This window comes from Loxodonta africana, chromosome 27, assembly GCF_030014295.1.
Source record: "Loxodonta africana isolate mLoxAfr1 chromosome 27, mLoxAfr1.hap2, whole genome shotgun sequence".
Taxonomy (NCBI): Eukaryota; Metazoa; Chordata; class Mammalia; order Proboscidea; family Elephantidae; genus Loxodonta; species Loxodonta africana.
This window is the reverse complement of record NC_087368.1, coordinates 2,258,047-2,284,347: the sequence shown is the minus strand read 5'-3', so window position 1 is coordinate 2,284,347 and position 26,301 is coordinate 2,258,047. Positions and strand designations below refer to the sequence as shown.

The 26,301-nt window shown below is 40.3% G+C and overlaps 1 long non-coding RNA gene across 1 annotated transcript in view; it reads left to right on the top strand.

Moving 5' to 3' along the window:
* Nucleotides 1-21,232, top strand: part of LOC135228727 (uncharacterized) — a 152,909-nt gene extending 131,677 nt beyond the window's left edge. The window contains exons 2-4 of the long non-coding RNA XR_010319511.1: nt 497-1,873; nt 12,946-13,035; nt 20,732-21,232. This is a non-coding gene — a long non-coding RNA (uncharacterized LOC135228727). The remainder of the gene's footprint in view (nt 1-496; nt 1,874-12,945; nt 13,036-20,731) is intronic.
* Nucleotides 21,233-26,301: the final 5,069 nt, after the last annotated feature.

The following is a 26,301-nucleotide window of genomic DNA, read 5'->3' as shown; positions in this document are numbered from 1 at the left end:
GGACTCAGATAAGGGCAAGTGTCTTACCTGTACTTTGGAGCGCCAAGGGAGAAGTGGCTAATTGAACCCAAGGTGGAGTCGGTGGAGTCCTTCTCGATGTTTATATCCCTTTTGTAATATTGTTCTCTTTTATACTTGTGGACAGGAGTCATACATAACCTCTTTAAAATATCCCTTTAAACAAAAACAAACCTGCTTCCATTGAATCGATTCCAACTCCTAGTGACCTTATAGGACAGAGTTTCCAAGGAGCGCCTGGTGGATTCCCTTTAGAAGATCAAAAACCACAAGGACATGTTTGGTAGATTTGTGTTCCGTGGGGTGTGCCAAACATGTGCCTTTTCTTAATCTCCATCACTAAGAAAATTATTTAAGAGAACTATAAATTTTAGTCTTGATGCAGATTATATTGTTAAATGTTGCCTGCAATTAACAAAGAAAAAAATGTAAAGAAAACCTTATTGATGATATTTACTCTTTCCCTCTTCCTTTGCAGGGAAATTTTGGATTGGGAATGGTGAAAGTCAGAAAGAACCTACTTTCTTCATAAACATGGTATGCGAAATCTGTGTAAGTTCCATAGGGTAAAATCACACAATTAATCAAACAGGACTTGGAAAGATCTATCTATCTGTCTTGCCAAACCCATGGCTGTCCAGTTGATTCTGACATGATGACTCCATGTGTGTAGAGTAGAACTGCACCCTGTAGGATTTTCTCGGATGTAGTCTTTATGGAAGCAGATCGCCAGGTTTTTCTTCCGTAGTGCCACTGGGTGGGTCCGAACCTCCACCCTTAAGGTTAGTAGCTGTGTGTGTGTGTGTGTGTGTGCATGTGTGTGTGTAGATGGGTGCATTTGTATATGAATAAACAAGAGGTTTCTATATTGCATAGTTCTCTAAATACTTAGGGATTTCCCCCAGTTTTGAAAGCTTACACACTAGGCAGTGTGTGGTTGCAGTGTCAAACTGGATCGTTACCAGCGTGTGGAAAGTGTTCCCAGGAGAACTATAAAAGGCTGAGCAAGTCAGAGCCACAACCTGGAGAAATAGGCGTGCCATGTTCTTGGAGTTTGTTGGACTTGTTTGTTAACAACAGTTGGCTTTTAAAGGATATGTAAGCGACTGCAGCATCAGTAGGGTTGAAACCAGGTGACTAGATCAGAGTAGCAAGTGTAATATTAGTTAGGCAAGACAGATAAGTAGCCTAATCCGAGGTACGAGCAAGTAGTTAGAAACTAGTATGTCTGTGAGAGCCTGCAGGATTCAAATAGGGAAGATGTCTGGGATCAAGAGACTTGAGTAAAGGAGGCCAAGGAGCTATGTAACCTTGCAGACATTCTCATGTGATCTTGTAGCAGGGACACTGAGCGAGAACCTGGTTAGAGTATTTCCTAATAGAGAAGCTAGTCAAGGGGGAAAATGAAATATGGGCTGTATGTCCTATAGAAACGTTTCCGTGTGATTGTGTATATGTTCAGTAATGGCGAATCTACTCACTTAACAATGGATGAACTTGTTATTTTAAAGAAACTTACTGTAAATGATTTAAAATATGAAGTCCTTTAATAGAATAAGTTATCTTTTAGCTTATCTTTTATCATAAAACTGAATTTCTGTATATCACCTTCACTTAAATTTAGGTGCTCTGACGGTTTGACTGTTACAGGTGATCACTACAGAGACTATTTTGCATGTTCTCATGAATTACTGGAGTCCTGGTGCCATAGTGTTTAAGAACCCAGCTGCTAACCAAAAGGTCAGCAGTTTGAATTTACCAGCCACTCCTTGGAAACGCTGTGGGGCAGTTCTGCTCTGTCCTGTTGGGTCGTTATGAGTTGGAATCGACTCGACAGCCTCAAGTTTCAGGTTTGGTAAGTTATTGGCTTTAGAACCACCCATGTATTGGCTGTTGAACTGTTGCTTTTTAAATGTTCGTAATTAACTCGTTTGTATTTCTCCTTACTGACGATATTTCACCTTCTAAGGCTTACAGATTCAATTAATTTTTTTTTTTTTTTTAAGGCTTACAGATTGAATTAATGTCAAATGAACTCCTTACCTGCTCACCTTGTGCCTCTCTTTGCTCCTTGGAGCCGCAGTTCTGAACTTGAAATTTCTTTTCTCTGACCACAGCTTCTTTCATTCTTGGTTCTTCCAGTGAACCTGAGCTTTGCTGTATTAAGCCTACTTCACTTAGTTGCTTGGTTCAGTTTGGCCACAGACTGACCTCTGGAGAAGCCTTGACCTTTTGATTTGCACAGTCCTGGTTAGAGCAGTGTTTTTCAAAGTGTATGCACTGCTAAAGGGGCAAGGTGGGCAAACCTCACCTTTGTCATTTCCTTGTCACCACTTACATGGCACTTTGTCTCTCTTACCCTGACCACCCAGAGTTAAACTAGACCTCATCCCTGGCCACCTAGGGCCAGGTCATTGGGTACCAGCCGTAGGCTCAGAAGTCTGCACAACTCCCATCACTTCAGACCAGCTGGCCCCTCTCTCTTTCTCTCTCTCATCCCCTGGGACTAGCCTGTGCAGCCTTTCTCTGTCACCCAGCCGCCCAGATCTGGGTCTTCACAAATCTCTGTCCTGCTAGCCCCTGCTGGCTTATTGCCCCCTGGGTTTGCTAATTCTCTATAACTGCTTATAAAATTTACAGAAACTTTTTAATTTGTTGTTGTTGCACGCTGTTGAGTTGATTCCAACTCAGAGCAACCCTTTTGACAGAGTATAACTGCCCTATAGGGTTTCCTAGGCCATAATCTTTACGGGAGCAGATTGCCAGGTCTTTTCTCCTGCGGAACCACTAGGTGGGCTCAAACCAGTGGTTAGCAGCAGAGAGCTTAACCATTGTGCCACTAGGGCTCCTTTACTTGTACCTACATTTACCCATTTGTTATAATAAGAAAGAATACAAGCAAAGAAAGACTTCAGATAAGGTCTGGGAGAGGGCCCTGTGGAGCATCACAGAGACAGTCTCTGACTTTCATCTTTATCCTCCCATCTTGTCAGCTGAGGATTATGTGCCTGATGATTTTATACATGGTGTTAGTTGATGAGGACTGAGGAGGAATGGCAGGAGCTGAGACTAGGGGAGGAAGAATATATAGGGGCAATTCTAAACTAAGGGGCTTGAAATTTATTCTTACAGCTATGGGGTGGTAGCCATTGGAAACGTTTATTTAGAGTTTTGTCGTTCAATTTGAGCCTTTAGGAACTGACTTTGCAAAGACTGGGCTCTGAATGCTTAGAGATGGCAGTGACAAATCACAGGTTCAAAGAGGAAGGTGAATCTGCCTTTTTCTCTGGAATTGGTCCTTCATTCTTTTGGGCAGTTAAAAGCTGTTTGTATCCAAGAAGCTACTTCCTTGCAAGCATGAAATATTTACAAATTTCTGACAGAGTGATGTATAGTATATGGAAAGGGAATCATGAGAGCTCTCTGTGAGGTTTGTGCAGCAACAGTTTGAGAAAACCACTATTAAAGGAGCCCCCGGCTGGTGCAAATGGTTAACGTGCTCAGCTCCTAACGGAAAGATTGGAGGTTGGAGTCCACCCAGAGGTGCTTTGGAAGAAAGGCCTGACAATCTTCTTACAAAAAAAAAGCCGTCGATAACCCTGTGGAGCACAGCTCTGCTCTGACATACGTGGGGTTGCCATGAGTTGGAATTGACTGGACGGCAACTGGTGTTTTGATTTGTTACAGGCTGAACAGATTGCTTATTGTTTGTGTATATAGAGTGGGGTGTATACTGAAAGCCTAAACATCCTCCGGCATCTTATTTATTTTTGACTGTTCAAGGAAGGCTGGGCTGATAATAGCAGTGCCTTTTAGTAGGTGACATAACAGGGAAGTGTTTGGCCTTTTACTTACTTGGAACCCACAGCTTTTTTGTTTGTTTTAAACCATAGGTAGGCTAGGTAAGAGGCTTTGTACTTGCTTCTTAGAAGAAATTTAAGAGCAGTAAATTGACTGCCTTCAAGTTTTTGCTACCAGTTCTTCACAGAAGTACAAAATGCAGAATCCTGCCTGATTCCTTTGTAAACAATCCTTGTGATTGTCAGCTTGCCAAGGGATGCTTTTTTCTTTTGAGTAATTTCTGGGGAATACCTTGCTTTGAATTACCCTTAGTTATTGCCCAAAGTTGCCTTTGGGAGTACAGGTGCTCTTTTCCCCCCTTATTCATAAAACCATTAAATTCTACTTTTTTCAGGAATTTAACATTGTTTTCATTGAACTGATGTAAGTTAAAATTGAAACGGTGAGAGAATTTACCTATTTAGTCTTGAGCTTAAAATTTCCCAAAGAGTAGGAGCCATAGTTTTGCCCACCACCAAACATAGAACAAGTAATTTTGAATGTATGGACATGATTATGTCATGGCCTTTCTAAATACAAAAATACAACTTTCACTTAGAACATTGAGTACTTTGATAACATCTTTACTGATATTGGTGAGAATGTAGTGAAATTGGTCCCATTATAGTTTTTTCTATTTGCCTTTTTTTTTCAGTTATGTTTTAGGTGAAAGTTTACAGAGCAAATTAGTTTCTCATTAAAGAATTAATAGACAAATTGTTTTAGGACATTGGGTGCCAACGCTTTGATGTGTCAACACTCTCCCCTTCACGCCGGGTTCCCTGTTTCCATTTGTTCACTTGCCTGTCCCTTCCTGTTTTCTTTATCTTTGCTTTTGGGCTGGTGTGTTCATTTAGTCTCATAAACATGGTTAAATTATGCAGCCAGTTCCTCAGGTGTGTTATCGTCTGCCATATAGACTTGTCTCATCTTTGGCCTAAGTGGGAGCCTCTGGAGTACTTTTGTACCGAGTTAAAAGGGTATCCGGGGGCCATAGGCTTGTGGTTTCTCAAGGTTCTGTCAGACCAGCAAGTCTGGTGTTTTTTTGTGTGTTTGAATTTGAATTTTGTTCTACATTTTTCTCCTGCTCTGTCCAAGGACCCTGTATTGTGATTCCTATCAGAGCAGTTGGTGGTGGAAGCCGGGCACCATCTAGTTGTTCTGGGCTCAGCCTGGCAGAGATTGTGGTAGTTGTGGTCCATTCGTCCTTTGGACTAAACTTTCCCTTGTGTTTTGTTTTTTTAATAGACTGAGGTAATCCTGTTTATTTGTCTACATGTTTATGGTGTCTCCCTGTACTGGAGTGTGAACTTTAAGAGGACAGGGACCATGTGTCTTTTATGTATTGCTGTATCCCTGTCATGGATTGAATTATGTCCCCCTCAAAAATGTATGTGTTTACTTGGTTAGGCCATGATTCCAGTATTGTGTGGTTGTCCTCCATTTTGTGATTGTAATTTTATGTTAAAGAGGATTAGGGTGGGATTTTAACACCCTTACCAGGTCACATCCCTGATCCAGTATAAAGGAAGTTCCCCAGGGGTGTGGCCTGCACCACCTTTCATCTCTGAAGAGATGAAAGGGAAGTAAGCAGAGAGTTGGGGACCTCCTACCACCAAGAAAGCAGTGCCAGGAGCAGAGCTTGTCCTTTGGACCCAAGGTTCCTGTGTGAGATGCTCCCAGACCAGGGAAAGACTGATGACAAGGACCTTCCTCCAGAGCTGACAGAGAGAGAAAGCCTTCCTCTGGATCTAGCGCCCTGAATTTAGACTTTTAGCCTACTAGACAGTGAGAGAATGAATTTCTTTTTGTTAAACCCGTGCACTTGTGGTATTTCTGTTACGGCAGCACTAGATGTCTGAGACAATCCCTATCACCTATTATAGTGCTTTGTGTATAGTGGACACTCAAGTAATTGCTGAATGAATTCTGATCTGGTGTGACTTAGATGGTATCCTGACATATATTAAAAAAGCACCTCAGGTTATTTTGATGTGCACTCCCATGGTTGAGAAACCTTGGTCTATCTTCCCTCTCTAATGCGCGTGAGATATAGAAGATATCACTCCTGAAATTGGTAATCTCATTTCCCTAGTAGGAAAAGTTTAATTTGGTAATGTTATTCAGGTGTTGTTTGTAGGTGGAACTCAGAATGGACAGTTGCATTCCATCACCAAATAATTAAGTTTAGGAAAGGTGGGAAGATAGACCTAAAATTTAGTTTATTCCTTTTTTGTTGTTGTTGTTAAAAAAAAAAAACAGTCAAGGTTAGACTTCCTAGATGGTTTTCCTTCAAAACACTACTTCTCAATGTTGGGTAGGATAGGATTTTGCTTCTGGGGGACATTTTGACGTCTGGAGACGTTTTAGATCCCTTGTGGTCAGTGGTTAAGCGATCAGCTGCTAACCAAGAGGTCAGCAGTTCAAATCCAGCTGCTGTGTGGGAGAAGGATGTGCTGGTCTGCTTCTGTAAAGACTGAAAAAAAAAGACTACAGCCTTGAAAACCTGATGGGACAGTTTTACTCTATCTTACAGGGTCACTATGAGTCGAAATGGTCTCCACTGGCAATAGGCTTTTTAGTTTTAATTTAAATATGCACATATCTTACATTTTAAAGACTTGTTTGTATATGTAAGTCAGTAGTTTTCAAAGTGTAGTCCTTGAACCCTTAGGAGTAAAACCTGTTCATATTAATACTAAAATATTATATGCCCTTTTCTCTTTGATGTTTGGATTAAAGATATAAAAGCAATGCTGAGTAAAACAGCTGATACCTTAGCAGGAAATCAAGCCAGTGGCCCTGAATTGTCTAGTAGTGTGTATTCTTCTCTGTCATGAACACTTCACGTCATACAGTTAAAAAAAAAAAACCTCATTTTTCCTTCAGATTCTTTTTCAGTACAAATTAAATTTTACTCTACTTGGCTCTAGAGTATCTGTGTGATAAAATGGGTATGTGCTGCAGAGGAAAAGAATTTGTGTGATTGAGTTGCTAGCTCAGCTACCCCCCTCCCCATTTTCATGTAATATCTTCTTTAATTGAAAGAACAACTGAAAAACCATGGTTATTCAGACTTGGGTATTTGGCAAACATTTCTTTGAAAATGAACAAAATGAACTTGTTACTAATAAAATTGGAGCTTTCAGGCAAAAATTAGAATTTGGGGAAATCTGTATGGGCCACCTTGAGCTTGATAGCATTCTAGTAAAGATATTTGTGGTAATAATGATAGGAATAGTGATATTATATAATGAACTGTGTCAACATTTGGAAGAACTGAATAACTCGGTAAACCAACATTTTCCAGATGGCGTTACGAAATCACACGTAGGTAAAGATCCCATGCAAAAAGCACGTTAGACAAATGGATTTTGTATGTGTGTGTGGTAAAATACGTATAACAAAACATTTGGCATTTCAACCATTTGTATGTGTACAATTCAGTGACATGTATTACATTCACCATACTGTGCAGTTGTCATCCCTATCCATTTCCAATTTTTTTTGTTATCATGCTTAACAGAAACTCCGTACTCCTTAAGGAATAACTTTCCATTTTCCCCTCCCACCTGCCCTTAGTAAGCTCTAATAAACATTGATCTCTATGCATTTGCCTGTTCTAGGTATTTTATATAGGTGGGTCATACAATATTGTCCAGCGGTGTCTGACTTAGTTCACTCAGTATAATCTTTTCAAGGTTCATCCATGTTTTAACATGTATCAGAACTTCATATTTCTTCATGGCTGAATTACTACATTGTATGGATTTCCCACATTTTATCCATTCATCTGTTGATGGATACTTAGGTTGTTTCCACTTTTTGGCAGTTGTTAATAATGCTTCCCCCACGTGTCTGTCATTTTGTCGTACTGTGGGGGCTTGTTGCTGTGACGCTGGAAGCTCTGCCACTGGTATTCAGATACCAGCAGGGTCACCCATGGCAGACAGGTTTTAGTGGAGCTTCCAGACTGAGAGAGACTAGGAAGAAGGACGTAGTGGTCTATTTCTGAAAAGAATTAGCCAGTGAAAACCTTATGGATAGCAGTGGAACATTGTCAGAGACTGTCCCAGAAGATGAGCTGCCTCCTCAGAGTAGAGTTAACTTGATGATGTGGATCGAGTCAAGCTTTTAGAACCTTCATTTCCTGATGTGGCACGACTCAAAATGAGAAGAAACAGCTGCGAACATCCATTAATAATTGGAACCTGGAATGTACAAAGTATGAATCTAGGAAAATTGGAAATCATAAAAAACAAAATAGAACACATAAGCATCAATGTCCTAGGCATTAGTGAGCTGAAAAGGACTGGTATTGGCCATTTTGAATCGGACAGTCATATGGTCTGCTATGCCAGCAGCAACAACCTGAAGAGGAATAGCATTGCATTCATCATCAAAAAACATTTCAGGATCTATCCCGAAGTACAATGCTGTGGGTGATAGGATAATATCCATACGCCTGCAAGGAAGATCAGTTAATGTGACCTACTTTTCAAATTTACGCACCAACCACTGAGGTCAAAGACGAAGAAATTAAAGATTTTTTACCAACTTCTGCAGTCTCCAATTGATTGAACATGCAATCAGGATGCATCGATAATTACTGGTGATTGGAATGCAAAAGGTGGAAACAAAGAAGGATTGGTTGTTGGAAAATATGGCCTCGGTGATAGAAACGATGCTGGAGATGGCAGGATAGAATTTTGAGAGACCAATGACTTTTTCATTGCAAGTATCTTTTTTGAATAACATAAGTGGCGATTATACACCCGGGCCTCACCAGATGGAATACACAGGAATCAAATCAACTACATCTGTGTAAAGAGATGATGGAGAAGCTCAGTATCATCAGTCAGAACAAGACCAAGGGCTGACTGCAGAACAGACCATCAACTGTTCATATATAAGTTCAAGTTGAAGCTGAAGAAAATAAGAACAAGTCCAAGAGAGCCAAAGTACAGGCTTGAATATATCCCACCTGAATTTAGAGACCATCTCAAGAATAGATTTGACACGTTGAACACTAATGACCAGACAAGTTGTGGAATGACATCAAGGACATCATACGTGAAAAAAGCAAGAGGTCATTAAAACAACAAGAAAGAAAGAAAAGACCAAAATGGATGTCAAAAGAGACTCTGAAACTTGCTCTTGAACATCAGGTATCTAAAGCAAATGGAAGAAGTGATGAAGTAAAAGAGCCGAACAGAAGATTTCAAAGGGTGGCTCCAGAAGACAAAGTAAAGTAACCTGGAGTTAGGAAACCAAAAGGGAAGAACATGCTGGATGTTTCTCAAGCTGAAAGATCTGAAGAAAAAATTCAAGCCTGGAGATGCCATATTGAAGGCTTCTTCTACAAGGAACATATTAGGTAACACAGGAAGCATCAAAAGACGATGGAAGGAATACACAGAGTCACTATACCAAAAAGAATTGGTCAACAGAACCGATGGTACTGAAGGAAGAGGCTCAAGCTGCACTGAAGGTATTGGCAGAAAAACAAGGCTCCAGGAATTGATGGACTACCAGTTGAGATGTTTCAACAAACAGATGCAGTGCTGCAAGTGCTCACTTGTCTATGCCAAGAAATTTTGGAAGACAGCTTCTTGGCCAGCCAACTGGAAGAGATCGGTATTTGTGCTCATTCCAAATAAAGGTGATCCAACTGAATGCAGAAATTATCCAACAGTATTATTAATATCACACGCAAGTAAAATTTTGCTGAAAATCTTTTAGAATGAGCTGCAGCAGTATATCAACAGGGAACTGCCAGAAATTCAAGCCAGATCCAGAAGATGAGGTGGAAAGAGGGATATCATTGCTGATGGCAGATGAATCTTGGTTGAAGTCAGAGAGAACCAGAAAGATGTTTACCTCTGTTTTACATTCACTGAGCAGAGGCATTTGACTGTGTGGATTATAACAAATTATGGATGATTGCCAAGAATGGGGATTCCAGAACACTTAATTGTGCTCATGAGGAATCTGTGCATAGATAAAGAGGTGGTCGTTGGAACTGAACAAGGGGATACTGCGTTGTTCAAAGTCAGGAAAGGTGTGTGTCAGGGTTGTATGCTTTCACCATATTTATTCAATCTGTATGCTGAGGAAATAATCCAAAAAGATGGACTATATTAAGAAGAAGGAGGCAACAGGATTGGAGGAAGACTCGTTAAACAACCTGCAATATGAAAATGACAAAACCTTGCTTGCCAAAAGTGAAGAAGACTTGATTGAAGCACTTATTGATGAAGATCAAAGACTACAGTCTTCAGTATGGATTATACCTCAACATAAAGAAAACAAAAATCCTCACAACTGGGCCAGTAAGCAGCATCATCATAAACAGAGAAACAATTGAAGTTGTCAAGGATTTCATTTTACTGGATCCATAATCAACACGCATGGAAGCAGCAGGCAGGAAATCAAAGGACACATTGAGTAAATCTGCTGCAAAAGACCTTTTTAAAGTGTTAAAAAGCAAAGATGTCACCTTATAGACTAAGGTGGGTCTGACCCAAGCCATGGTGTTTTAAATTGCATCTGCATGCGAAAGCTGAACAGTGAATACGGAAGACTGAAGAAGAATCAACGCCTTTGAATTAATGGTGTTGGCAAAGAATATTGAGTATACCATGGACTGCCAGAGGAACGAACAAATCTCTCATGGAAGAAGTACAACCAGAGTTCTCCTTGGAAGCAAGGATGGCAAGACTTCTTCTCTCATGCTTTGGATATGTTATCAGGAAGGATCAGTCCCTGGAGAAGGACATCAGGCTTGGTAAGGTGGATGGAGGGTCAGTGAAAGAGAGGAAGACCCTCAACGAGGTGGATTGACACAGTGGCTGCAACAATGGGCTCAAACATAGCAACAATTGTTAGAATGGCACAGGACTACACAATTTTTCGTTCTGTTTTCCATAGGGTCACCATTAGTTGGAACCAACTCGATGGCATCTAACAATAACAACAACAATAATAATGCTCCAGTGAACATTGGTAAGCAGGAAACTAAGACCCTGAGTCTTAGGCTGGGTGTTCTAGAGAAGCAAATCCAGTAAAGCGGATAAGTACATATAGAGAGAGATTTGTGTGAAGGAAATGGCTGATGTGGTCGTAGAGGCTGGAACATCCTAATCCGTGGATTAGGCTGGAGACTTCTCATGAATCACATAGCGGCAGGGCTGGGGAACCCAAAATGGGCAGGCAAGATGGCAGGTAAGCTGCTAGCTCAAGTCCCAATAACTGGAGGTCAGACAAACAGGAGCCAGCTGCAAAGTCCAGAATGAGCAAAAGTCCATGAGCCTTGCCAGAAAGTCTACCTATATTGGTTGCAGGCCACACCCCCAAGGAAACTCCCTTTCAACTGATTGGCGACTCACAGCAGATCCCATCATTGAGATGATTACATTACATCAGATCTTATCATGGAAGTGATTACATCATTATACGACTGCCAAACCACTGAAAGTCACGGCCCAATCAATTTGAAACACAACCATAATGATCACACCCTGCTTTCAAGTCTTTTGGGTAGGTATATACCTAACAGTGCAACGGCGGAGTCATATGGTAATTCTGTTTAACTTTATGAGGAACCACCAAACTTTTCCACAGCAACTACACCATTTTACATTCCCACCAACAATTGATTAGGGTTCCAATTTTTCCATATCCTTGCCAATACTTCTTATCTTCCATTTTTCTGGTAATAGTTATCCTAGTGAGAGTGAAGTGGTATTGTGGTTTTGATTTGCGTTTCCCTAATGATTAATGACGTGTCAAGCATCTTTTTTTCCCTTAAGTTAAACTATTTTTTTGTTTATTGTACTTTAGGTGAAGATTTACAGAGCGAACTAGTTTCTCATTTAACATTTAATACACATACTGTTCTGTGACATTGGTTGCCAACCCCACGACATGTCAACACTCTCCCCTTCTCAGTCTTGGGTTCTCCATTACCAGCTTTCCTGTCCCCTGCTGCCTTCTTGTCCTTGCCCCTGGGGTGGTGTGCCCTGTTAAGTCTCCTTTTTTTTTATGGGTTTGTTTAATCTTTGGCTGATGGGTGAACCTCAGGAATGAGGACTTCATTACTGAGCTAAAAGTGTGTCTGCGGCCATACTCTAGGGGTTTCTCCAGTCTCTGTCAGGCCAATAAGTCTGGTCTTTTTTTGTGAGTTAGAATTTTGTTCTGCATTTCTCTCCAACTCTGTCTGGAACCGTCTGTTGTGATCCCTGTCAGAGCAGTTGGTGATGGTAGGCGGGTACCATCTAGTTGTGCTGGACTCAGTCTGGTGGAGGCTGTGGTAGTTGTGTTCCATTAGTTCTTTGAGTTAATCTTTCCCTTGTGTCTTTGGTTTCCTTTATTCTCCCTTGTGTTGAGCATCTTTTTATGTGCTTATTGACTGTTTGTATGTTCTTTAGAGAAATGTCTGTTCAAATCCTTTGCCCATTTTTAAATTTGGTGGTTTGTTTTTTGTTGTTAAGTTGTAGGGTTTTTTTTTTTTTAATATTCTGGGTACTAAACCCTTATCAGATACATGGTTCCTAAATATTTTCTCGGATTCTGTAGGTTGTTTCTTAACTTCCTTGATAAAATCCTTTGGAAGTTTTTACATTTGGAGAACTGGATTTGTCTGTTTTATCTTTTGTTACGAATGCTTTTGGTGTTATATCTTAGAATCCACTGTCGGAAACTGGATCCCAAAGCGTGTTTTATTCTTAGCATTTTAAGCTTTTAGTTCTGACATTTAGATCATTGATCTATTTTGAGTTAATTTTCATACATGGTGTGAGGTATGGGTCCAATGTCATTCTTTTGCATTCTTTTTCTCAGCACCATTTATTAAAAACTATTCCCCAATTGAATGCAATTGGCACCTTGTAAAAAAATCAGTTGACCATAGAAAATGAATTTATTTCTGGACTCCCAATTCTATTTAATTTCTTTATATCTTTGTCATTATAAAAAAAAAATAAAAAAAGTTGTCATTATACCAGCACCAAATTGTTTTGATTACTGTAGCTTTATACTAGCTTTTGAAATAGAGAAGTTTGAGTCCCCTTTGTTTTTATTTTTCAGGGTTGCTTTGGCTATTCGGAGCCCCTTGCAGTTTCATATGAATTCAAGGATTGAGTTTCCCATTTCTGCCAAGAAACTGTTGGAATTTGTGTAAGGATTGCATTGAATCTGTTGATTGGTTTGAGTAGTATTGACATTTTAACAATATTAAGAATGTGGAATGTGTTTTCATTTATTTAGGTGTTTAATTTCTTTCAGCAATGTTTTATGTTGTTCAGTTAAAAGTCTTTGTCCTCCCTGGTTAAATTAATTCCTAGGTATTTTATTCTTTTAGATGTTTTTGTCTATGAAATAGTTTTCTTTTTTTTCCTTGCCTCTTTAAAATAGTCTTTTGTTGTTGTTGTTGCTGAGAGTATATGCAGCAAAATATATACCAATTCAACACTTCCTGCGTGTACAATTTAGTGACACTGATTACATTCTTTGAATTGTGTAAGCATTCTCACCCTCCTTTTCTGAGATAATCCTCCCCCATAAGCATAAACCCTAAGACTCCTACATAATCTTTTGAATCGTGTTGTCAGTTTGATCCCACATAAATAAGTCTTCAAAGAACATAATGCTCAAGGCTTTCTTTACTAGTTAAGCTAAAGTATTGTTTGGTTTTAAGAAGACTTCAGGGGATATTTTTGGTTTTAGGTTTAAAGGTTATCTTAGAGTAGTGATTTCAGAAGTTTGTCCATCCCCCATGGCTCCACAAAGTCTGGAGTCTCTGAGATTTGAAGTTGTGTTCTGCATTTTTCCCACTTTTGATCAGAATTCTTCTGTAGAATCTTGGACCAAAATGTTCAGTAATGGTAGTCAGGCACCATCCAGTTCTTCTGGTCGCCTGGCAAATGAGAGAGTTGTTCATGGACGCAATTATCCATGCATTCCATTTCCACCTCCTGTGCCTGACTCTCCTTCTTCTCTTTCTCCTGGCAAATAGTTACCAGTTGTTGTGCCTTGGATGGCAGATTGCAAGCTTTGAAGACCCCAGCCACTACAGAGCAAACAGGAAGGTAGAACAAAAGCACTGAACGCAGTATTAGGCCAGTTAACTTGGATGTCCCATGAAACCATGTCCCTAAACTTCTGAACCAAGGAACCAAATCCCAGGAGGTATTTGGTTGTACAGAAGCAGCCTTAGCAGCTCCTCTCTTTTTGTCGTTGTTTTGTTGTTTTTGTAAACATATCTGTTGTACAACTTTTGCCAATTCAGCTTTTTACAGGTGTGCACCTTAATGACAGCAGTTTCATTAATTGGCTGTGTAACTTTGACTTTAACGAATATAATTTTTCCATCGCCGTAACCCAAACCTTGGTTCCTTATAAGCAGTAACCCTCTTTTTTCCCCTGCTTCCTGCCCCAGTAGCCACTAAGGAACTTTGGTCTCTATGCTTTTGCCTTTTCTTATCTTTTTCTCTAAGTGAGGTCATACAATATTTATCTTTTTATGATCGACTTGTTTCACTCAGCATGTCTTTAAGCTCCATCCATGTTAAAGCATGTATCAAGACTTCATTTCTCTTACTGACTGCATGGTATTCCATTGTATGTATGCACCACATTTTTGTTTATACATTCATCTGTTGATGGGCATTTAAGTTGTTTTGGCTGTTCTAAATAGTGCTGCAATATACATTGGTGTACAAGTCTCTCTTTGAGTCTCTGTTTTAAAGTCTTTGTGGTATATGCCTAGGGGTGGAATTGCTAGGTTATCTGATAGTGTTTTGAGGAACTGCTACATTGTTTTCCACAGTGGTCCTACCATTTTGCATTCCACCAGCAATGGATAAAGGTTCCAATTTCCCCACATCCTTGCCCTGCCCATATTCGTTACTTTGGTTTTTTTTTTTTAAGCCAACCTAAACAAACAAAAACCCGTTGCCTTTGAGTAGATTCCAACTCATTGCAGCCCTATAGGACAAAATAGAACTACCTCATAGGGTTTCCAAGGAGCAATTGGTGGATTCGAACTGCTGACCTTTTGGTGAGCAGCTGAGCTCTTAGCCATTATGCCACCAACCTGACGGAAGTGAAATGCACCCTCACTGTGATTTTGATTTGCATCTCTTGATGACTAATGATGTTGAGTATCTTCTCATGCGTTTGTTGACCATTTGAATGTCTTTTTTGGTGAAATGTCTATTCAAGACCTTTGCCCATTTTTTGATTGGATTGTCTTTTTGTTGTTAGATTGTTGAGACTTTATATGTATTTTGGGTTTTAGATTCTTCTCAAATATATGGCTTCCGAAGATATTCTCCCAGTCGATAGCTTGCCTTTTCACTTTTTGGTAAAGTGTTTTGATGAACAGAAACCTTTAATTTTTATGAGGTCCCATTTATCTATTTTACCTTTTGCTGTTTGTGTTCTTGTTATTGTTTAGGTAATCCATTGTTCAAAACTAGGCCCAACAGCATTGCCTCTGCATTTTCTTCTAAGAATGTTATGGCTTTAGTTTTCACATTTAGGTTCTTACTCCATTTTGAATTTGTTTTTGTATATGGTGTGAGGCATGGATCCTGTTTCATTTTTCTGCATATGGAAATTCAATTTTCCTAACACCATTCATAGAGGAGACTTTTCTTTCCGTATCGAATGGAACTTAGTTAGCAGCCTTATCCAAAATCAGTTGATCACAGATGTGTGGATTTATTTCTGGACTCTCAATTCTATCCCATTGATTCGTGTGTCTGTTGTTACACTAGTACCAGACCGTTTTGATTGCTGTAGCTGTATAATATGTTTTCTATTGGTCAAGTTTTGATGTCCTATCAAAGACGAATATCCACAATCTGAAAAGGCTGTTTCGTATGAGTAGAGATTTTCTGCATGTTCTTGAATGAAGACAGTTTATTTCAACACATTAAATGAAGAAATGGCTATGAGACACCAACTTTTTTCTTTTCAGACATTAAAGAGTTTTGTAAAGATGTGAAACTGTGCTACTCTTTTCACAAAATTCTTTTGAAGGTAATTATTTTCATAGAAAATTTATTTTTGTTAATAGGTAAATGATATTTTATTATGAAATGAATTTAAAAATAGTTTTAAAAAATGTTTAGTTTCAATTTGGAGTACAGTAAACATTAGTAGATACAACCCACATGAGCAAACTTCTTTGAGGAACTCAGTAATCTGTACATGTGGAAGGGTTCTCTTAACAACCGATTTTAAACCAGATAGTCTCCTAAGAGTTGTCCCTCAGATATTGTTGAACGTCAGTTTGTGTCTCTTGTTAGGCTAGTCTGCCATAGATGAGGCGATTGAATTGGGCTTTGAAGGAAAGTTTTGGCCTTTCATTTAAGACTTGAATATACTTTTAACGTATAAAATACATGACGGAATTTAAATTGATGGTTACATTTTGACTTCATATGGCTAAAGAAAGTGTTACCTGCAGAGCAAATGAGTGGATAATTATATCCGGAAGAAAAAGAAAAGAATTTCAGAAAATGATGACTAAAAAATACTAAACTGTGAACTGCGAATAATTGTGGAACAAGCATTGTCTGAAACTGTTGGATTCTGGCTCATAGTGACCCTAAGCATTATCTTAATGGGAATCTTAATTAGACAAACAAGATTAGGTTTAGTAAACACCTTAAATGAAAGAGATTGCAAAGTACAAGTGGGGGTACAATAGGAGTATTTTAATTACTGATAACACTACAGATTTACCCAACCATAAAGAAATAGAAGTAATAGTTTATTTGTTTCTATGAACTAACTCTGTGTTTGAGTAAATTGTTGGTAGGTACTATGAAAGTTAATTGTGGGGAACATTTATGAAAACCTTACTGAAGGTAATTTAGAGAAGAGACTTCACAGATTTTTTTTTTTTATCTGTATAAAATTAATCAGGATTACCTTGACTTAAGGAGTCCTGATGGTGCAATGGTTAAGGACGCAGCTGCTGGCTAAAAGCAATGAACAATCTGACAAGGAAATTTAGAAAACAATTCCATTTTCAATGATATCTTAAATAATACAATACCAAGGAATTAATTTAACCAGGAAGGTGAAAACAGTGTATGCTGAAAACTGTAGAAAAACATCATTGAAAGAAATTAAAGAAGATCTGAATAAAGGGAAAGACGCTTCTTGGATTGGAAGGCTTAATATTGTTAAGATAGAAATACTACCCAAAGTGACTTAGAGATTCAACATGATTCCTATCAAAATGCCAATAGTCTTTATTGCAGAAGTAAAAAAGCCAATCCTCAAATTCATATGGAATTGCAAAGAGCCCCCAATAGCCAAAGCAATCTTGAAAAAGAACAACAAAGTAGGAGGACTCACACTTCTATTTCAAAATGTACTATAAAGCTATAGTAATCCAAACAGTCTGGTACCAATATACAGATAGAGATATAGAGCAACAGGCTAGAATTGGGAGTCCAGAAATAAACGCATGTATCTGTGGGTGCCAAGTCCCTTCAGTGGGGGAAAAAACAGTCTCTTCAACAAAGATGCTGGGACCGTTGGATCTCTCTATCCACAAGATGGAAGTTTGACTCATATCTCATACCATATATAAAGATTAAACCAAAATGGATCAATGACTAAGTGTAAAAACTAAAACCATGAAACTCTTAGAATAGTGATAATGCTTCAGGACCTAGTTTTTGACAGTGGATTCTTACATATGACACCAAAAGCATGAACACTAAAAGATAAAATAGATAAATTGGACTTCATCAAAATTAAAAGCTTCTGTGCATCAGAGAAATTTATCAAGGAAGTAAAGAAACAACCTACAGAATGGAAGAAAATATTTGGGAAGCATGTAATATCCAGAATATATATTAAGGCACAGTGGTTAAGAGCTAAGGCTGCTAACCAAAAGGCCGGCCGTTCGAATGCACCACTTACTCTTTGGAAACCCTATGGGGCAGTTCTACTTTGTCCTATAGAATCGCTGTCAGTCAGAATCAACTTGATGGCAACGGGTTTGGGTTTTATCTGTGGTGACTCAGTGGTAAAATTCTCAACCTTGTTGTGGGAGACCCCTGTCTGTCAGTGGAGATTTGCTGAATATGATGCCGAATAGGTTTCCGTGGAGCTTCCAGACTAAGATGAACTAAGAAAGGCCGGTGGCAATCTTCTGAAAAATCAGCTAATGAAAACCCCATGGATCACAGCGGTCCATTCTGCAGCCGATCATGTGAGTGGTGTAGGACTAGGCAGTATTTTATTCCGTTGTGCATGGGGTCTCCATGAATCAGAGGCGGACTCAACAACAGCTGACAGCAAGAACAACAGCAACAACTCAACAACAAAAAGACGAACAATTCAGTTAAAAAATGGGCGAAGGACTTGACTAGACATTTCATTAAAGAACTATCCAAATGGGCAATAAGCATATGAAAAGATGCTCAAAGGCCATTAGTCATGGTTGTTAGTGGCCATTGAGTCAAGTTGCTAGCATTCCACCCTGACTTACAGAGACCTCATCCACAACAGAATGAAATGCTGCCTGGTCTTGTGCCGTCCCGTCCCCATGATGAGTTGCAGATCGGCAGGCTTTTCTTCCTAGTCTGTCTTAGTCGGGAAGCTCCACTGAAACGTATTCAGCATCACAGCAACACACAAGCCTCCACTGACAGACAGGCGGTAGCTGCACATGAGGTGCATTGGCCTGGAATCAAACTTGCGTCTCCTGCATGGAGGGCAAGAATCCTACCCCAGAACCGCCACTACCCCCTTACAATGTTTCATGGCATCTTCAGATTTCGTGTGCTTGAAATTAAATTTATCGTCTTCCTTTCCCCGAAAATTCTGTTACTCTCTGTGTTTGCCTTGTTGGTGAATGGTGCTATCATCTGCTCAGTTCCAGAAGTCATAAATTCAAAAGTCGTTCTTAACTCCTCCTTCCATCACCCTCCCATAGTCACTTGATTACTAAGTTCTGTTAATTCTGTCTTAATATCCTAGAAATCGTTCCTCTGCTTTCATCCCTTCTGCTATGGTTCAGGTTCTTATTTGAACCATTGACTACTGCATCAGCCTCTTAATTGCCGTTCTGGACTTTAGGCTGACTCTTTGTTCTTTCTTGTTAGTGTATTCAATTCTTAATATTTCTGAGATACAAATTTGAAGAGTCACACCCATGGTTAAAATTTTCGATTATTGGCCATCACCTTCATGATAATAGTGGCATTAAATATAGCTAAGTGCATAACTTATTGTGGTGCAGTGAATAAATATGGCCCTTGTAGCATGGTCTTTATAACTCCTCCCGAATGACTGGGTGAGACTATGCGAATGAGGTGCTTGTGACCCACCAAAGGGATTGGCAAGTTTGCTAATTATATAAATAAGGCGCATGGCACCTTGTGGGGGTACAACCATGCAGATAGGCGTATGCAGCCTTAATGAGGGGATTGGTCAGTTTTTCCATCTGACTAGGCTTAAAATGAGCCATCCCGGAGGTGGGAAGAGAGGATTTCAACACCACCAGGAAAGAAGAGTCAAGAGTGGAGTGCATCCTTTGGACCCAGGATCCTTGTGCTGAGATCCTCCTAGATTCAGGAGACAGACAGAGAGCTGTGACACCAGAGATGGTGAGAAACAGCCGCAGAGAAATGGTGGCAGCAGAGGCAGCAGAACCAGGAGACTGGCAGGAGACGGCGAAGTGGGCTTCCCAAGCCACAGAGCAAGAGAGTTGAGCACCTTTGGACTGGAGGCTTACTGGCAGAGTGGGGTGCCTCCGGATACTTATCGGCAGAGCTAAAAGAGCTTTGTAACACTTACCTGAATAGGGCAGAGGCCAAGGGGCCAGAGAAAGATGTGCCTGCAAAGACACTGAGAAGAGGCTGTCCTGATCAAAGAACTGTATCCTGAGCATTCCTGAACCTGAATTGTAACCTGTTACTTCCCTAATAAACTCCATAATTATGAGTATTGTCTGTGAGTTCTTTGTGGTCATTGCAACAAATTATTAAACCCAGCAGAGGAGTAGAGAGTGCCGTGGAAGGGACGGTTGGTGTCGTAATTGGTAAAAAGGTTGAAAGGTGGAGGCATGTCTGATTCCTGCCTTGTAAGAACCAGCATGGGCTGTTGATTTTGATTCTCCTTCTCGTATGTGAAGTTAGAGGAGGTCAGATGCCCCGCCATGCCATTTTTACACTTGTGTTGTCTGATTTTATTCTTTGAACAGTCCTTTGTTACTTTCCTGGTTGCACAGATGAGGAAATTGAGACCGAGATTTAAACCCAGGACTGTCTGTTTTTAGTTTATGCTCTTAGGCACTTTCTTATGCTACTTATGTAGGACATTCCAGACCCCTTGTGTTGTGGCTCTTACCCACTTGTCTAGTGTCTACCTGACATTTTTTAAGGTAACTTCCTTGAGGGCAGAGATCATATCCCACGCCAAGCATTTTCTTAAAACATAGTTCCACTACCCACTGCCGTCGAGTCGATTCCGACTCATAGTGACCCTGTAGGACAGAGTAGAACTGCCCCATCGAGTTTCCAAGGAAACACAGTAGGCACTTGGTGAATGTTTGTTGAATGAGTGTTAAGCAGTGATGAATAACAGGGGACAGTGAGACTAGCCCAGTGTAGAAAGACATGAAAGAGACATCTGAAGAAAAGGATTCCTCTGGCTGGCCATGCTCATAAACGGTCAGCCTTTGGGTTAAAGCAAAATAGTGAGAGGTAGCCGAATGAGGGAAATGAAATCCAGAAGGGGTGATTAAAAGAGAGAAACTTTCTGTTTTTGACTTGAATGAATTGTGTCCTAGGGTTGTAAGAACCTGAAAATGAAGCCTCTAAATACCGTTTTATGTTTTTAGGACTTGTGGAATTAAAGAGAGAGATGCCTGAAAACTAGAGACAGAGAAGTATATTTTTCAGAAAGGGGGAGAAGGAAGACTATAGAGCTTGATATGGTCCTCAGGTGAGAATCTAGAATAAATTCCTTAAAGGATAAATTGTTTCCAGGAGAGGTGAAGCACTAATCATTGGGAAATAGCCTGAATTCATTAAGAAATAAACAAAACAGCGGAGCCTTCTTTTTGCACATGGAGCCTGTTGTTTTCCGTCCATTGGATGAGATATAAGGTTTACTCATCAAAAGCACAGATGGCACAGATCATGGGAGGGAGAGGGTGTTAGCTAGGATGGGCTAGATTCTGCTGTAGTAATAACCTCAAATTTTGGTGCTTAAAAACAAAAGAGATTTATTTTTTAAATAATATATTTTTGATGATTCCAATTCAACAGGTTTCACACATATTACTTAATGACATTGGTTACATTCTTTTTTTTCCCCCTGTAAAGTTTTTTTTTTTTTTTTTTTTATTGCATAGGGTGTATTTGTTTTTACAAAAGTAGAATGACTATAACAACACCGATCTACAATGCCTGATATGGTCACTGTGCCCCATCCATACTTCTTGGGACCACAATATGATTTTTTAAATTTTATATTGTTGTTGAGAATATATACAGCAAAACATACACCCATTCGCCACAATTCAGTAACATTGATTACATTCTTTGAGTTATGTAACTCTTCTCACTCTCCTTTTCGTTTCTGAGTTGTTCCTCCCACATTAACATAAGCTCACTGCCCCCTAAAGTTCCTATCTAATCTTTTGAGTTGCTGTTGTTCCTTTGATCCCATATAGTCCTTCAAAGAGCACAATGCTCAAAGCAGACATTTTTTACTAGTTAAGCTAGACTATTGTTTAGTTTTAGGAAGACTTCAGGAGATTTTTTTTGGTTTAAGGTTTAAAGATTATCTCGGAGCATTAGTTTCAGGGATTCATTCAGCCTCCATGGCTCCAGAAATTCTGGATTCCATGAGAATTTTAAATTCTTTTCTGCATTTTAAATTTTAAATTCTTTGTTGCTAACCAAAAGGTCTGTAGTTCAAATCTACCAGGTGGTCCTTGGAAACCATATGGGCAGTTCTACTCTGTTCTATAGGGTCACTATGAGTCGGAATCAACTCGATGGTAACTTTTTTTTTTTCCTGCATTTACCCTGTTTTGATCAGGATTCTTCTATAGACTTTTTGCTCAAAATGTTTGGTCATAGTAGCTGGGTACCATCCAGTTCTTATGGTCTCATGGCAACCAAAAAAAAAACCCTGATGCCCTCAAGTCTATTCTGACTGATAGCAACCCTGTAGGACAGAGTAGAACTGCCTCATAGGGTTTCCAAGGAGTGGCTGGTAGATTTCAACTGCGAACCTTTTTGGTTAGCAGCTGAGCTCTTAACCACTGCCCCACCAGTTATTCATGGAGGCAGTTAGCAACACATTCCATATCTCCTCCTGTTCCTTATTCTCCTTCTTCCTCTGTTGCTCTAGGCGAATAGAGACCAATTGTTGTGCCTTGGATGACCACTTGGAAGCTTTTAAGAACCCAGGCACTATGCAAGGAACCAGGAGGTAGAAAAGAAGCACTAAACATGTTATTAGGCCAATTAACGGGGATGTCGTGTGAAACTGCAACTCATGATGACCCAGTATATGCAGAGTAAAACTGTTCTCCACAGGGTTTTCAAGACTGTGGCCTTTCTGAAGCAGATCACCAGGCCTATCTTTCAAGGTACCTCTGAGTGGGTTTGAACTGCCAGTCTTTCAGTTAGCAGTCAAGCCTTAATTGTTTCCACCACCCAGGGACTCCTGAGACATCGTACCCACTGTTTTTAATGACTTCAGGAGATGGTGAATTTTCTCTCTCTGGGTAATCTCTCTGGCATTAACCAGAATTTTTTTTTTTTCTTTAGCTTTCAGGCCGTACAACCCACCATACATTGGGCCACCTCACAGGAAACTGATCAAGAGAACAGGAGACATTCAATGAGAGTTTTCTTTCTTGGTGTTTCAGGAGAACTAGAAAGAGTCACAGCCTTTCCTTAATGTTGATGTATTTATTGAGGAGGAAAGAAATTATGTAACAGGGAAGTGCGGGGCACTGTTTGAGAACTTGGTCTTACCTGGCTAGTTATGGAACATTCTTATGCCTTGTTTAAGGATTTCTTTTTTATTTTTCAGGATTTGTTTTCAGGAAGACAGGAGGAAAGGAAGACATCTCAGGATCCCATTTCAAGGGTCCTTTGGCTACATTTCCACTGTCAGAACATTTTCTCCAAGAGTCCTGGGGCCCGACACCTGGATTTCCAGATGGGTTTTGTAGTCAAGGAGATTTTAGAGAGGGGAGGTATTTCAGTTATGTAGAAAAGTTCAGTTACCTAAAGAATTTATTTTATAAAATACCATAAATCTTTGTGACCTAAAACAACAGCAATTTATTACTTTTCATGATTTTGTGGACTGACTGGTATCAACTGAGTGGTTTTGTTCCGCATGGTGTAGCTGAGGTCACTCATGGGCTACATTTAGCTGGAAGCCCGGCTGGGACTAGGACATCTAAGATGGCCTCTCATCCTCTAATACCTCTCACCATTTGGCAATGTAGCCCAAGTTTCTTCATACCATGGCATTTAGCTTCCAAGAAGGAATATTTCAAGAGGACAAGCCCCAATATGCAAGCACTAATCAAGCCTCTGCTGGCATCATTTTGCTAATGTCTCATTGGCCAAAGCAAGTCACATGATCAAGTCTAGAGTCAGTGTGGGAGGGGGCTACACAAGGGTGCAAACACCAGGAGGTTTTGTTCACTGGAGGCCACCACTATAACGATTTACCACAAGTGAGCAGGGCAGTTTTGCACACTGGATCCTCAGTTGTCAGTGCTTAGGTATGGATGCGTAACCTAAGATCTGGTCCTTGACTTTGCAGTTCCAGAAACTCTATGTGACTAGGAGTTCATGCTTAGCCCCGTGCGTTTATCTGAAATTGCTTCTCATCATCACTCGAAGACGTGAATTTAGGCTGTCATAGTTTTATCTCAAGATTCTGTCGTCTTGGCCACAGATGGTTGAACCAGAGTGGACACCCGACCTATGACTCTGTTGGCTGAGCTGGCCCAATTGGACTTTTTCTTAAGACTCTGGAATGGGAATACTGAGAGACTAAGATCCAAACTGGTGAAGAGATTATAGAAAATCTCGTAGATAGTCTAAAACGAGTTCAGAAATATATCTAAACTCCTGAGATGACTAGAAAATGAGACTGCTAAACCATAGTTTAAGTGGTTAAGTGCTATGGCTGCCAACCAAAAGGTCGGTAGTTCGAATCCGCCAGGCGCTCCTTGGAAACTCTATGGGGCAGTTCTACTCTGTCCTCTAGGGTCGCTATGAGTCGGAATCGACTCAGCGGCAGTGGTTTTAAACCATAGTTATTAAGAGATTGGCTGCTAACCAAAAGATTGGCAGTTTGAATCCACCAGCTGCTTCTTGGAAACCCTATGGGCAGTTCTACTTTGTCCTATAGGGTCGCTATGAGTTGGAATCAACTTGATGGCAGCAGGTATTCACTAGTGGATATATGTTTCTGCTCATTCTCTTATGCTCCATGACAATATCTAGCTGCAAGGGAGGCTGGGAAATGTCATCTCTAGCTGAGTAGCCATGCACCCAACTACTATGGAAGAAGGAGAAAGTGTATTTTAGTGAAGACTTAGCTGCTGCCTCCTTCCCCCCACCCCCTCCCCACACAGCATAGTGTTCAATTCCTGGTTACCTTTCAGGAGGGAGAAAGACAAGAGTGTATTTACAGGGAGTAAACAGGATGATGAAGGCCTCAAAATCAGGCCATAAACAGATTGGTTAAAAACTTGGGGATTGTTATATTGAATATTTAGGAAACGAAATGGCTGCTTTTGAATGTTTTACGTGCAAAAAGAGATAAATGTTATTCTGTAAAGGCTCCAGGAGTAAATATAATAAGAGGAATCTAAGCAGTAACCAGTTGCCATCAAGTCAGTTCTTGACTGATGGCTCAGAGAAATGTATTTATGTTCATTATAAGAAAAGAAGATTCTAGCAGAGTTGTCCAGAATGATTTACACCTCAGGTACATTGTGAACTAGAAGAAGAGACCAAAAAAAAAATTTTTTTTATTGAGTACCTATTATGTGCTCAACACTATTGAGGCACTTTCACAGATTTGTTGCTTCCAACTCTGAGAGTCTGTTGCAGCTCCACGTACTTTTCTCCAAACCCTATTTTTCATGACTCACTGACAAGCCTGCAAAGAGCATATATGAGTTAAATTTGTGGGGTAGAACATCCTAGGGGATAAACCCTGGAGGGTGTTGTGTATGTTCAAGTTGTGAGTTCTGTGGTAGATAGAGAAGTTGGCCAGGGTGCAGAAAGAAGGAAGCATATCACTTAGTTATTTTCTGATTCTTAGCAGCAACCTGAGATCTTCCAGAAGGGGTTATATACTCCTGACCAGCATAGCTTTGTGATGGCCCTCCTGTCTGCCGTATTACCACACTGGTGAGCCCAGAGAATGCTGCCAAGAAGTATGAGAGGGCTGCTTTAAAAGCTCTGTCCAATGTACGAATGTCCAGTGTCTTCCATATAGCTCCTGTGGGTTCTGGTGGGAGACAAGATGCCTTTCTTGATATGAGTTCCTGGTTGTTTACTGGAGTCGACAAGAGTGTTTTGTCATTCCTTGTACTTCTGAATCCAAAGATCTAAGAGAACAGAGGGGCCCCCAAATCTGCAATTCACATAAACAAAGTGACAGAGTAACAGGAAATGGGCCAGGGCACAGAAACAAAGACATTCCCCAGAACAATGGGGCAGGTATCAGAAACTAGCCCACGAACTTCTTTAAAGTTGTCTCTCAGAAGCAACCAGATGAAACGAGCCCCAGAGACATGCGTCGAACATCCACCTGTGACCCCTGTGTGACCTTTCACCAGGGACAGTGAAGGGCAGCAGCCGCAGCTGGGGAATCGAACTCAGAGTGAGAGACTGCACAGGCATGACACCCCATAAGTCCTACTATGAATTCCAGAGGCCTGTGGGACAGGAGCCATCTTAGAAAGCAGCTGCGCGTGCACCTTCGGTAGCCTATCCCCACCCAAAACTGGCTAGTTACCGGAAAACCCCGCCTGTGCCTCTGAATAAACATGAATCTTTTTCACACTCAAGTATTTAAAAGCCCGTGCAAGTCCTTCGTTCTGTGAGACGGGCGGTAAGCATTGCCTAGGCCTTCCTTACCTCTGCTTGCAAGCCTCTTCAGTAAAGCTTTGCTGGTGTGCCTTACCTGCTCATTCATGACTAGTGAGAGGCAAGAAACTTATTTAATTAAAGGCATAGAGACTCTGGCAACAGTTCTGAATCTCCTCAATATTTCTGCTTGTTTCTCTTTAATTGAACACTCACCTCAGTCAATCCTAAGCTCTAATGTTATGCTGGTCTACCAGTGTGGACACTTAAGTGACAAAGTTTTAGGAAGAGACCCTAAAACTTTAAACCTCCTTGAAGATTGTGA